General features: G+C 35.0%; 1 protein-coding gene across 1 annotated transcript in view; it reads left to right on the top strand.

Moving 5' to 3' along the window:
* LOC140246746 (uncharacterized) overlaps positions 1 to 15053 on the top strand; it is a 106918-nt gene that overhangs the window by 15451 nt on the left and 76414 nt on the right. The window lies entirely within an intron of this gene.

Below are 15053 nucleotides of genomic sequence, written 5' to 3' on the forward strand. Positions count from 1 at the left end.
ATGTTACATGTTATCATGGCCCCCATACTAGCTATAACATATCCTTAAAATGTATATACACAGGGTCATGACTCTGGTACCAACTTATATGTTTTTTGGGTAAAGGAATCCGATAAATTCAACTGTAAGTGAATATGAATCGTGTTATCGTGTTTTGGCGGCCAGTGTAATAAATATGACTGCCATACAACAGATAATGAATATTCAATTCAATTCAATTCGCGTTTATTTCATTCAAACAGATAAAAAACATTCAGACAAGGTATATAAATAAATTCAAATTGACAATAAAAATGTAACAGATTATGGAGACAGCAAGAAAAACAAAGTTTTATAAGCAGCTGCCACCAAAACAAAAGCATTTATAATAAAAGTCATATCAAGTCGTACAAATAAATGTACATAGATATTAAAACCAAAGTGATTGAAAATACATATTCAACAATAGACACATACACAACAAACAAACCCAGAGTAATACCCGAATGTGTAGATTACTTTTCTTTTTTCCAATAAGAATAATTTAAATCTTCGTTTAAAAACATTTAAAGATGGACTCATTTTAATTGGCTGTGACAAGTTATTCCAAATTAAAGGTCCTCTATATAAAACAGAATATAAACCAACATTTGTTTTATCAAGAGGTAAATGATAATTCAGAGGATTTCTCACACAATACGAATGAATAGCACTATTTGACTGAAACAAGAAAGAAAGACTTGGGGGAATACAAATTTTAAAATATATATACATAAATACACCAATAATATAATTGTTCAATTCAAAAATATCTAAAACATTACATTTCATATAAAGAGGTTTAGTGGAGGCAAGATAATTGGCGTGACATGTGATTCTCACTCCTTTCTTCTTCATAGAATAATTTGATGTATTTGCCAAAGCAACGTTTTCATATTGAAGTTGACTTAATATGATAGCGTTATAAATTATACATAAAATATCATGAGGAAAATATCGTAAAGTGTATAAAATACCGATACATTTAGAAATCTTATTACAGACTGAATCAACATGTTTATGCCAAGACAATTTATCATCAATAATGACGCCAAGAAATGTCAATGAACTCGTAATTTTTATAAGATTGTTATTCATATAGATTGCTGAATTCTGTATATCACTTTTCTTATTAGTAAAAAAAAAAAACATACATTGAGTTTTCTTCACATTCAAAACTAATTTATTCATAAGAAGCCAATCATAATTTTTTTTTTGAATCTCTTCATTAAAACGTAACAATAAAGTATTAGTATTATCATCAGACATAAACATACTGGTATCATCTGCATATAAAAGTGGACCAAGTATTGAACCCTGAGGCACTCCACATCCGAGACTACACAACTCAGATCTACATCCATTAACCAATTCAAATTGTTTCCGATTATCCTAATAATTTGAAAATAATTTGAAGAGATTACCTCGGATACCATAAATATATAACTTATCTAATAAAATAGACTGATCTAAAGAATCAAAAGCCTTGCTTAAGTCTAAAAACAAACCAATTATTGATTGATGAGAATTAAGTGCATTAGTTACTTTTGAAATAAGGTTAATCAAAGCATGGGACGTGGAGTGCCCAGAACGAAATCCATATTGACATGGTGTTATTATATTATATGTGTCTAAAAATAACAGTAATCTATCATATATACACTTCTCAAGAATTTTAGAAAAAACAGATAACACAGATATAGGTCTATAGTTATTGACATCATGACTTGGACCACTTTTAAAAACTGGTATAACTTTGGCAATTTTAAGTTTGTTTGGAAAAATACCAGTGGATAAAACACAACTCAAGATGTCACATAAAGGATAAAAAATTACATGTATTACTTTTTTTTTTTACAACAGCTATATCAATGTCATCATAACCAGAACTTGAACCATTGTCACAATTACGTACAATTTTTACAACTTCTCCTCGGGTAATAGGGCTAAGAAATGCTGTAATCTCATTTTTATTCACAGACTGAGTATAATTATCATTAGTACAGTCTTGAATTGTGTTCTTTGAATACAAACCTACATTAACAAAGTGATCATTAAAAACTTGAGCAATTTCTTTACTATTTTCAACTTTCCTATCATCTTCCATAAGATAATCAATACAAAATTGTACATTCCTTTTACCCAAAGCGTTATTAATAAATTGCCAAGTTTTTTTTTTAATATCAAATCTAACCTCCCAAAACCTGTTCTTAAAAAATCATTCTTAACATGCTTAATCTCATTATTCACTTTATTACGAAATTGCTTATCGTCGCTGGGGTGATAAGACCTTGTATCCACAATTTTGGTGAAAACGACTTTTTTTGATTATTGGTCAAATAATGGGTTAAGTGATGTCCTGTCCAAATCCCAACTGTCTTACTCCATAAATGAAGCCACCACGGCATGCCAAAGGAAAGGCTATGTTTTTTGGCTCTCCTGAAAATTGGACATTTTGTAGATACGAGGTCATATCGCCCCAGAGACGTCATACACCTTTTTTCTATAAATTGTTGGATTTTTAATGTATTTTTTATATAAAACATACTTCTTATTACACAATTTTCGTAAATCATTGTTAAACCACGGTTCATCTATACGGCGTTTACATCTGCTTATCATATAAATATATAAATTGAAAATAAAAATCATCATATGCAATATTAGCATCACATTATCCACATGCCAAATGACTTTCATTTATCAATCGTTTCTCAAGATATCTAAAATTAGAACTTTCACTCATTTTATACTCAAACAAAAAACTGGAAAATGGTCACATACATCTGTCAAAATAATACCAGGTACCAAATAATTCATTTCATTAGTGAATATATTGTCGATTAACGTAGATGAATGATTTGTGACGCGTGTAGGTAAGTGAATAATTGGGTAAATAGCTTTAGTCATAAACATATCAATAAATTCATTAACTTGAGGGCAAGAATCAATATCATATAAATTAAGGTTAAAATCTCCGGAAATTCACAATAACTTATTTTCCTTAAAATATTTATATAATATTGACTGGCCCTGAGGGAGGTACCAGAAAATATTGACCAAACTGAAAGCATATTGCCCGAGTCGAAGACGAGGGCAATATGTTTTCAGTGCGGGCAACATTAATCTGGTACCTCCCGAAAGAAAGGCTAGTCAATATCATAATTATTACCTATCCCCTAGGTAAATTAAGAAAATATGTGAATACGGCTATACGCTATGATACCTATGATACCTGTAGACCGTCAACATGTTGAATAATTGCAAAATTGTTCATCAATGTATATCATTCAACTCCAACTTCAAAGATACATATGTAGTTGTAACAGGCAAACTTCAAACATCTGAACGCTCTTACACTTTATTTTTACTTCTCTGTTTAAAGTTGGAGAGTTGTAAAACTAATGGTCGCTGTGCAATTACTGAGCACACATGGATTAGTCATTGTTTGACGCCTAGTGCTGCTGTAAGTGGTCGACCTTGTATGAGTTGATTTATCAGCTTTCTTCTGCGGTGCGCGTATCTGACACCCTGGATGTCCTGGAATGTTTTCTTTTTGTGGTCGATCGGAATGTTTACGTTTAAAGCAGGGAGGTGGGGAGAGAGATTCCACTCTTTCTCTTCCCACTTCCCTGTTTTACAGTGCACTCCTAATTATAACGACCACGGTTATAACAAAATTCTGGTTATAACGAAGTAAAAATTTGAGCTGCAATGTCATCCACTATATGTATTTCTATTGTTTATTTGTTCAGTTATAACAACATTCCGATCTAACGAAAGAAAACTGACGGTCCCGAGGATTTCGTTATAACAGAAGTCCACTGTATATGTAACCCCCCCCCCCATGCTCGTGATATGCTCTAATGTCGCCTGCTGAACTCCCGACCCTGCAAAATACCAACTGTAATTGCCTCGCAAAACTACCTCGTATAGGTAACAATATATAATATTGCATTCAATGAAAATATAAATTGAGGCAAGAGAGCATTTGGCGGTCGATAAACAGTAGCAAATATAATATTTTTTGGTTTAAAATCAATTTCAATAAATATACATTCAATCCAGTCTGTGCATAAATCTAAATGAACTCTCTGTACAAAATTCAAATTATCGTGGATACCAACACCCATTCCTCCCCCTCTGCGATTGTAACGAGAATTTTCAACAAAATTATAACCTTCAATATCAAACTTAGGATCATCACTTTTTCACCAAGTCTCGGAAATTTCAATAACAGAAAACTGTAAATCAATACCACTCAATAGTGAACACAGATTATCAAAATTTCTTTTCAAACTTCTTGAGTCTAGATGTAAACAGGTGACACCTTTCTTGCACAAAGACAAATTGTTATTATTCTTTAAAAATTCATTGAGTTCATTTGGAAGAAAACATTTTTTGTTAGAGTCAGATGAATCATTACAGACAGAAGACAAATATTCATTAATTTTCAAAATATCGTTTTCTTGAAGTTTTTGTTCATACAAATCAATATCAGTAGTCCAAGAGCATTAGGGTTTAACCTGGACATTTTTGGTAACAAGCTATTTTTTTTTCAGGAAAGATCCAGGAATGTGTGTAAAATAACATACTAAAAGTCCTCATAAATCCTCCTTGAGCGTTTTCCGCAATCCAAGATGGCGTCTAAATGGCCGCCATTTCATGTTTTTCTCATAACTTTGCAAGTAGGTTTCCCAAAAACACACTTTAGATGTCTAAATATATGTTTTGAAGTACAAGGAACTCAATAGAATACATTATAAGAGATGTAGAAGCACACAAGTACCAATATATCCGCTTGAGCTCTTCCGCAATCCAAGATGGCGTCCAAAATGACCGTCATATCATGTTTTTCTCATAACTTTGTAAGTAGGTTTCCTAAAAACACACTTTAAATGTCTAAACATATGTTTTGAAGTATGAGGAACTCATTAGAATACATGTTAAGAGACGTTGAAGCACGCAAGTACCAATAAGACCGCTTGAGCTCTCCCAAAAATCCAAAATGGCGTCCAAAATGGCCGACATTTCCTCTTTTTCTCATAACTTTGCAAGTAGGTTTACCTACAACACATTTTAAATGTCTAAACATATGTTTTGAAGCATAAGGAACTAAATACAATACGTATCGGAAGATTTTGAAACACACAAAAACAAATAAAACTGCTTAAGCTCTTTAAAATGGCGTCTGAAATTGCTGCCGTTTCTGTTTTTACACCAAGGTACTTCAACACGCACTTTAAATGTCTTAATACATGTTTTGCGACTCAATGAAATGAATCATATACTTATTGGGAATTTTTCAAAAACACGCATTTACCAATAAAACCACTTGAGGTAATCCTGAGATTCAAAATGGCGCCCGAAATGCCCCTTTCCCTATTGTTGTTTTCTCATAACCCTGCAACTAAGTAACCCAATTATGCACACTAAAATGTCTTTATGTTATGGGAGTCAAGGAATCTAGATAAATTCTTATTCGCAAATTTGAGACATGCATATCTATACCAATAAAACCACTTGAACTCGTCCCAAAATCCCAAATGGCGCCAAAGATGGTTGCAATTTCCTGTTTTTCTCATGACCCTGCGACTAAGTTACCTCAATATGCACTTTAAATCTCTAAATATATTATGTCTTGAGAAAGACACTACGGAACATTTCCTTGTGTAATTCTTGCGACAAACAGCATGGAGCATTCTGAAGCATCTCATGGAAGCCATCACCACGTTCTAAACTTGACATCACAAGTGTCCTCCGCCCCTTCTCCCCAATTTCAACTGTAGCAGGTGATGTTTCTTTGCAAATGATGCAAACCACATCCATTATCTGTAATAACAGAAATATGTCATGAACATTGTTTTCTTTTTGAATGTGAAACGTACTTCAGATAGCTGCTTGGAAATGATAAATCAGGTTGCTACGTTTTAATCAAAAGAGATTTAAAAATTAATGTGTTGACATTAAAGATGCTTTGAGGGAAGGATATGCCATCATATGATTCAGCAATTTCAATAACACATCACAATCACAGTACTGTAGCATGTTTACATATTGATACCTGTGAAGTTAAATTACGGATGAATCAACTCATTGTGCGGTGCCAGAATGTCTGGTAGGAATTGTATTGGGCAGAGAAAATCTCGCAGGGAAACCCGAGAGGAAAATGATGATGATAGCGGCTACTCCACAGAAATTCACTGTCATGTAATATGTGACTTGAAGACTTACTTATTTTGTTATCCCTAGATGTGCACTGCACTTGTACTGTCGCAGCCTGGTGATATATTTATCTCCTATGACAACCAGGGACGACATCTCATAGCACTTTGTATCCAATGGAAAAAAGCACTATGAAATGTCCACCATTATTAATAATGAATGTATACTAGCATAACACAACATAGGAATGACATGATACACAATAAATGCATCTTTTATACAAATACAGCATACATGTACCAATAGGTACGAGTGTCATACACTCTCTGATTTCTATTATACTATAATTCATTTCATCTACATGAAACAAATAAAATGATGCAATACAATGTTTTAGGTGTAACGATAGACTACTCCACAGAAATTTCCTGTCAAGTGATATTACACAGTACTGTGTAGTACATGCAGGAAGACACAAATTTTGATCATGTATTTAGCATGTGTACCAAAAATAATAGTTTTACTTCCTTAATGATAACTGAATGTTTCAAATAGAACTCACCTCATGGTAGACATCAACTGCATCCTGTTGGTAAAAAAGGCTAGCACAAAGTTTTCAATTTCCGAGCTTTAGGTGACGAAAATGGACCATATGGCAAAATATGTCGCCCTGTCTGTTTCGCATCAAACTGATGGTAAAATGTTTCCCTCGTAATGTCATAAGCGATTAAGGACGCACTTTTAGACTTTAACATTCAAATTGATTTGAATACTGTATGGACAGCAACCACATTTTTAATTGAAATGTTTGTTGAATATTTTCAGGATGAAATATCACGGTTTATCAATGAATGCTATATATTTAAACAATTTTGAGATGAAATTGTTAATGGCGGCCATTTTGGACACCATTTTGGATTTTTGGAAGAGCTCAAGCAGTTTTATTGGTACTTGCGTGCTTCAACATCTCTTAGAATGTATTCTATCGAGTTTCTTATACTTCAAAACATATATATATATATTTAGACATTTAATGTGTGTTTTTTGGAAACCTACTTGCAAAGTTATAAGAAAAAACAGGAAATGGCGGCCATTTTGGACGCCATTTTGGATTTTTGGAAGAGCTCAAGCGGTCTTATTGGTACTTGCATGCTTCAACATCTCTTGAGATGTATTCTAATGAGTTCCTCATACTTCAAAACATATGTTTAGACATTTAAAGTGTGTTTTGGGGAAACCTACTTGCAAAGTTATAAGAAAAAAAAAACAGGAAATGGCGGCCATTTTGGACGCCATTTTGGGGTTGTGGAAGAGCTCAAGCGGTCTTATTGTTACTTGCATGCTTTAACATCTCTTAAGATGTATTCTAATGAGTTCCTCATACTTCAAAACATATGTGTAGACATTTAAAGTGTGTTTTGGGGAAACCTACTTGCAAATATATGAGAAAAACATGAAATGGCGGCCATTTTGGACGCCATTTTGGACTTTTGGAAGAACTCAAGCGGTCTTATTGGTACTTGCGTGCTTCAGCATCTCTTAAGATGTATTCTAATGAGTTCCTCATACTTCAAAACATATGTGTAGACATTTAAAGTGTGTTTTGGGGAAACCTACTTGCAAAGTTATGAGAAAAAACAGAAGAGGCGGCCATTTTGGACGCCATCTTGGATTGCGGAAAACGCTCAAGGAGGATTTATGAGGACTTTTAGTATGTTATTCTAGACATATTCCTGGACCTATCCTGAAAAAATCAGCTTGTTACCAAAAATGTCCAGGTTAAGGCCTGTTTTGACCTAATGCTCTTGGACTACAGGCATTACAAGGACAAATGTTACAAATTCAACTAGAAAAAAAAAAAGAAAGAATGAACACTTAACAAAAGAGAAGAATAAAAACAACAACAACAACAACAAAACAACAAAATGAAAGAATCTCAGAAAATTCAGAAACAATGAGAGGAAAAAAAAGAGAAAAATATTAATGAGGAATGTGAATATCAGGATCGAGTAAAACCATCGTGGATTATCGTAAAGATAACTCGCAAAATTACATGTATATAACGATTGATACTGTGTACAGACATTTGGTGGACAACTGAAACATAACATTGGCAAAGTGTAAGGGTATACGAGTTCAACGAATCATCTCAGTGAGTTCAGTTCAGACAAGTTTCTGATGGGTTTCTTGACCAGGCGACCATTGTCTTGCTTTACCATTGCAAAGACACGGCCATCTGAAGTCCATGAGGTAGTTACACTTGTGTGACGGGATATCTGGGAAAGTAGATCAGCGTTCTTCTTTGTCAGATCTTCAGCAATCACTATGCCGGAGCCTTTCAGCTTCCTACGGTTCCTCATCATCTTGAACTTGGCCTTGTAGGAAGTGAACTTCACTATGATGGAAGGTGGGGAGGCAGCGCGGTTCCTCGCAGCGTTCGCGTAGGATATATCGTTTTTCTTCGATATCTTCGAACTCAGAACATATATAATCACGATTCAAGTGTTAAAGTATAGCTTAGGGGTGAAGGTTTTCAATATAATGATGTTTTAGCATAGTGAATAGGTTCATCATATCCTTTGTTTTGGCGACCATCTAATAAATATGGCCTCCCTCCAGTTATATAGCATACGAGTGTTATGAAAGCGGGCTGCCCATCATGGATTGATTCTGGTGTAAACGTTTGTTTTAGGGGTCAACAATTACTTGTTCACTCATTTTTAGTATTATAATGTGGAACATCTGAGCATAGTTAACTTTGTAAGCATTCTGGAAAATATGCTCAACTTCCTTTATAGAATTTCTGTGTGTACAGTGTATGTGAAAAACATGATCTGCACAATTTCATGTCTGAAGTACATATTAATCAAGATTATACATTTTCTAGATATAGACTCACGCTTTCTCTGGTCCCTGGACCATGAAATGAAAATCACAGTTTTTCAACCAATATAGTACATCTGTTTTCTTTGGAAACATGACACTAAGTGTGAGAAAACTTCTAAAACTTCTTGGGTTACTTATATCAAATATAAACACACTTCATGTATGTCTATAAAATCCATGCTTGACCAGGCTGTTCTGATACTTAGAACTACACTGATCTTATACATCAAACGATAAAGTAAATATAATAGGTATAATACAATACATCTTTATAGGTTTGCATCTAATTGTCATTTGCAGCTCCACATGAGTCTACTAGCAACAAATAAACTACAAGAAAGATTATGTTATTTTATGAATTTAAGGAAAACCTCAAAGAAATACAATTTTTTAGGTTCATATTATTGGAAGATAAAACTGCAGAACAAAATATTCAGTAAATCGATCTTACTTACTTGATGACGACGAAGAACGACAAAGAGTACACGTGTGTAAACGAGTGTTGATGCTCCGCCAACCGTATATTGTAAATAGGCGAGTGGCAACTACATAGTCATGAGGGGTGAAAGCCGAAGGCAACGAAACAGCTCTAAAACGACCGCCGACAGCCATCCGATGACTGACACTAAACCTACCCCGGCCCCCAATCGACTGCAGCTGAAGTTCTCATAGACGAATGTGCTCATGACGAAAGTGAACTTTCTTCTGTCATCGAGACCGTTGTGGGAACTCTCCTCAACGACAAAAACTTCATCGCCACCCTTGTAACCAGCATCAAAAGCAAACTCCTTCATGAAATCGGCGACACATTATGCGAGTAGGTGAAAAAAATCCATCGATTTCGATGTCGGCGAGCACAGCGACCGGACCGTTGCACTCGAGAAGGAGGTAGCGAACTTGAAAGCCACCGCCGACGACTCCGAGCAGTATACAAGGAGGAACTGCCTGGTATTTTCTGGTATACCCGAGAGCGATGACGACAATGAGAACACTGACGATGTGATAAGGAGCCTATTGCGTAACAAGCTTGATGTGGAAATCAACGCCAGCGACATCCATCGCAGCCATCGTCTCGGCACCACTCCACCCACCGGTCAACGAAAGCGTGATCAATACCTACTTGCATACTGAATGTGATAGAGGTATGGTCAACCGGCAACAATCAATGAACAATAAAGAAGTGAACGCCGCAACAACAAAAGAGATTCATTTACCAATAACAGGTGAACAATTATTGTCAATGGGACAATTATGGCAAGTGAGGGTGTATCAGGGTGGCCCCTCAGAAAAAAGAAACGAATATTTTCTTTTTGTCAAAACCAAAACAAAATTGTCCAACTTGGGTAAGTACTTTTCTTTCTAGACATATTTTTGTTGATCACTAATTTCTTACTTTATTTTCTCAAAAGTCAGCAACGGAGAGTACCGTTTTGACAATAATCCTATTCAAGCATTCCACATTGTGATGTGCGGCCTCAATTCTTTATTAGTCTCCCAAGGCAGCGGCTTTTGTTCGATGCTGAAATTTGTTGAATTGAGCTAAGAAATCAGAAGAATTTGATTGATTTATATTATACTATGTTTGTTCCTCATTTGGATAACTGTAGCATCATCTGGGGTAATACGACGAAATGAAGTATAATAAGATTTCAACGTACTCAAACCAGACACGCTAGAATGATATTAAATGCTGATCGATATACATCAATGTTAAGGTTGCTTAATTGACAATCAGTGCAACAACGGATTAAATGCAATCATTGTATAATGATGTTTAAAATCATCAATAATCGTACACCCATGTATTTAAAGAAACTCATTTCCAATAGACCGATATATTATTATACAAGATATGCTGCAAACAATCCTCTTTTTGTCTCTAAACCACGTACAGAATATATGAGGTTAACATTTTCGTATCAAGGCACATTGCATTTTAATATGTTACCTATTCAAGTCCAAACTTCTGTGTCGTTTGAAAATTGAAAGAAACAGTGTAAACGTTTAAGTTTTGACTTTTGATTTTTAAATTTATAAAATTATTGCCATCTGAGTTTTGCCCAAACCAAACAGTGATTATTCATCATGTACAAATAGAAGTGTAGTTTGAATATGTAAAGAAATTATGTGGATATGAGAGTTAGATTTTTGTTTTCATTTTAGCTGAATATATTCTTGCCGACAATATACCCTTTTTTTTTAAAACAAAAACATCTTTCCGCAGCAACTACACTGTATCATCCGGAAAAGGGGGCGGGTGGAGTGGGGATAGGGGATAATGGATAGATCGTATTTGTTTGTTTGTTTGTTTCAACCATGTGTGATATTTTACAGGTTATAAAAAGTGTATACTGTTATCCTGAATGTAAGACATTCTTTAATTTTACATTGTTTATTCAACTTATATTATATTCAGTTTTGTACTTTGATTGCCTTTTTAACTTTTCGTATTTTGTATTGTATTCTATGTAATATATTGTTATAGATTGTAACATTGTACTGTTTAAAATTTGTTTCAAACTGTAAATTGTATTTTATTGTTTTTATGTAACACAGGGCTCTCTTGTAAAGCGGTTATGTACTGAAGAGACTACCCTGTATAAAGTACACAAAATAAATAAATAAATGAATAAGAAATTTACTCTCGACCTGTCTTTAGAAAAAAAAAAAACATCTGTAGAATGAAAACTACTAACCAAATCGGATGATTTTGGTGTCATTCTTCTTCTAAATAAATTCGCTATATCTCTATGTCATACATTTGGGCATCAAAGTAATGCAAATGTGCAAATATTTGCGAAAAATCACGTTTCCGTTTATTCTAGGCCACACTGTATATAATGCGTGTGTGTGTGTGTGTGTGTGTGTGTGTGTTTGTGCATACTCTATGTAGTGCGGCAGTCATATTTATCAAAATGGACATGAAAACGAAATGTGTTACTTGTATTCATCAAGAAATGCTTGTTTAAAATAATTGACCCCAATAAGTTTCAAAGACGTACAGTATAGTATAATGCGGTGGCCATGTTTAAAAATGGCAGCCAAAACATAGGATGTGATGGTTGTATACAAGAAAAGATGTATCCATTTAAGTAATTGAACCTCAAAAACATATTTTTCTACCAGAATCATGAAGATGCATCCATTTGTTTTAAAGATAAATGAATAGAATGTAGAGCGGCAGCCATGTTTTTTTTTTCAAAATGGCCGCTAATACCTAGGTTGCCATTGTTTTATCCTCTTAGAAATTATTTTATTGGAATCCTTGACCCTCAAAACCTATGCTTTGGTACAACAATCACGACAATCGGACTCATAGTTTCCAAAATAAACAGCATTGCTATATCACATGGCGGCAATTTTGAAAAAAAAAAAATGGCCGCCACAGGCAGAATCAGAGTGGCTTCCATATCAGGAATGACTTGTATTGGCATCATGTACATGTGTACCAAGTAAGGTGCTTTTATCGTAATATGCGTGATTCACCCTACATGTCCTCTATATCCGCTGGACTATAGATCTGCCAGTGATAACGACAATTTGGTATTCTATTTATGAATTTATGAACAGCTGAAAATAAGCGGAATAATCATAATACCAGCAGGTATTAAATCCCATAATCAAAGTAATCGTTGGGGGAAGCAAAGAGATATGACAGAATATCGAAGAGGAGAATCCACCATGATAGTGTATTGTCTCAAAATAGTTTTTCTTTGTACTTTACTTGAATTTGCCTAAATTAAAAGCTTGGATTACACGATCATAATTGAGATTGTATGCACAATATTATATCCTTCTATAAACGAAATTCTAGAACCAGAATTGGCCGAGAACTTTTCATGTGGGTTAATAACTTTACCATGAAAAGAACGTCACACGTTTAAGATATTATGTCATAGAATGGGAAGTCGGTTATTGATATTTGCTTGTGTGACCTCTCGATTCCTTTTGTTTTCGATGTATCCCACGTGTTTCATATGTATTTTTAAGCCATGACCTTTCCTTTCGAATTCTTTTTTACTAATAGTTTTTGTGCGAAATGATGAAATATATTTTACACGTGTGATTGGTCTATAATTCTTAATACGCAAAGAATCTTTGTCCTCATTTTCAGTTTATAAAATATGATAAATCTTTGATTCTGAGATACTGACAAACTACCTATAGACAATAGAGTATAAGCCCATGGAGATATGAGACTCTCCTGCCAAGATCAATTGAATTATTCAACCAATAGTTAATTGGAAGATGAGCTAGTCAGTTCTTAGAGTGTGATACAAATATCAAAATGAATATTTAACTCAACAATTTTCGGTTATGTCTAGTAGTTTTCGTTCGCTCACTTTTTTTTTTCGAGCAAATGTAGTTAGTGCGTGCGTAGTGCTTTGGTTGTCCCCAGATCCAAACAGAAAATTAGAAAATATATCAAGGGCTTGAAAAAAGTATTTTTCGGATGAATATTATTCTTTCCAAAAATTGCAAAGATTTATGGTAACAAAAATATAATTATTGATCTCATCCCTTTCCCCTTTCCTCTTTCTCGTGCTTTGAAATAAGTTTTGCGATCTTCTTATTTGGCGATCTTCTCAATGTCAGAATTATTGCCTCTCTTGTTGTCGGAGACTATTTAGTATGTCTGACGGTGGTAAATTACGACAGTATAACTTGAATCGCGGAAGAAAGGCCAGCGCCAGCTTCATCATAGTACCGCAGCCGGTAACTGCGACCAGCAGCCCCATACACGTAGCGTAATGGGACTGCGCACTGTAGCATTCAGGATCATGATAAGGTAGTATCGCGGATAAATGTCAACTTAAGATCGAAAAATTTCTTCAATTTGAAGACTAACCAGTGAAGTTGAAGTATTGACAACAGGCTTCGGGCAGCGCTTGGTTCTGCCAATAGTCCCTTTCTGTTCGAATTAATGACTTAATGTGACTCGGTCGAGAGGAACCTGGGAGAGCTACACTGAATTGACGGCCAGCGCATAATCGGAGATATGTGCGCAAAGAGATGTCTCTTTGTGAGTGCGCCTGTGCTGGCCGTCAATATTTCAGTGTAGCTCTCCAAGGTTCCTCTCGACCGAGTCACATTAGGTCATCAATTTGAACAGAACAGGACTATTGGCAGAACCAAACGTTGCCCAAAGCCTGTTGTCAATAGTTTAACTTTACTGTTAAGTCTTCAAATTGAAGAATTGAAGAATTTCGATTTTAAGTTGATATTTATCTGCGATGCTACCCGATCATGATCCTGAATGCTACAGTACGCAGTCCCATTACGCTACGTGTATGGGGCTGCTGGTCGCAGTTACCGGCGGCGGTACTATGATGAAGCTGGCGCTGGCTTTTCTTCCGCGGTTCAAGTTATACTGTCGTAATTTACCACCGTCAGACATACTAAATGTGACCGTGCACCTCAAAACGAACATAAAGTCGCACACACTGATTATGCGTGAGGACTGAAAATAAGTGAAATGGGTCAACCTTATAGACCCCATAGCCGAACTTGACTTTTTCATATTTTCTGAAAGAGCGGGTCTTCTTTTACATTATGCTAAAATTTGGTATCATGAAACGCGCACAAAAGTGTGTTTTTTTAGCAGTTTATCTTGAACATTTTTGGTAGAATTGTGTGATTAGGTGTGTCTTTAGAATCCCTTTTTCATTTCTGAAAAACCTTGTCCACACTCTTCACTTTCAACTCAATAACGTTTGAAAGGATAGTGCTACTGCTTTGAAAGTTGGCACTAATTATGGACAGAATGTGTTGATGAGGCATGCTTAATTTCAGTTTAATCTGATAATCCCTTCATCGTTGTTACTCTGGTGGTTTACTTCCTGTTTTTTTGTCCCATTCATCGCACAGCCAGCACGGTTTGGTAAAGATTAGGCGCTTGAATAGACACTGTACTTCAGAGCCTCTTTTCTCAGTTCCCACTTTTCCTGAGTTTGTGCTTTCTTTCCAATATTTAGATAGGTTAG

The sequence above is a fragment of the Diadema setosum genome, chromosome 3 (assembly GCF_964275005.1).
Source record: "Diadema setosum chromosome 3, eeDiaSeto1, whole genome shotgun sequence".
Taxonomy (NCBI): domain Eukaryota; kingdom Metazoa; phylum Echinodermata; class Echinoidea; order Diadematoida; family Diadematidae; genus Diadema; species Diadema setosum.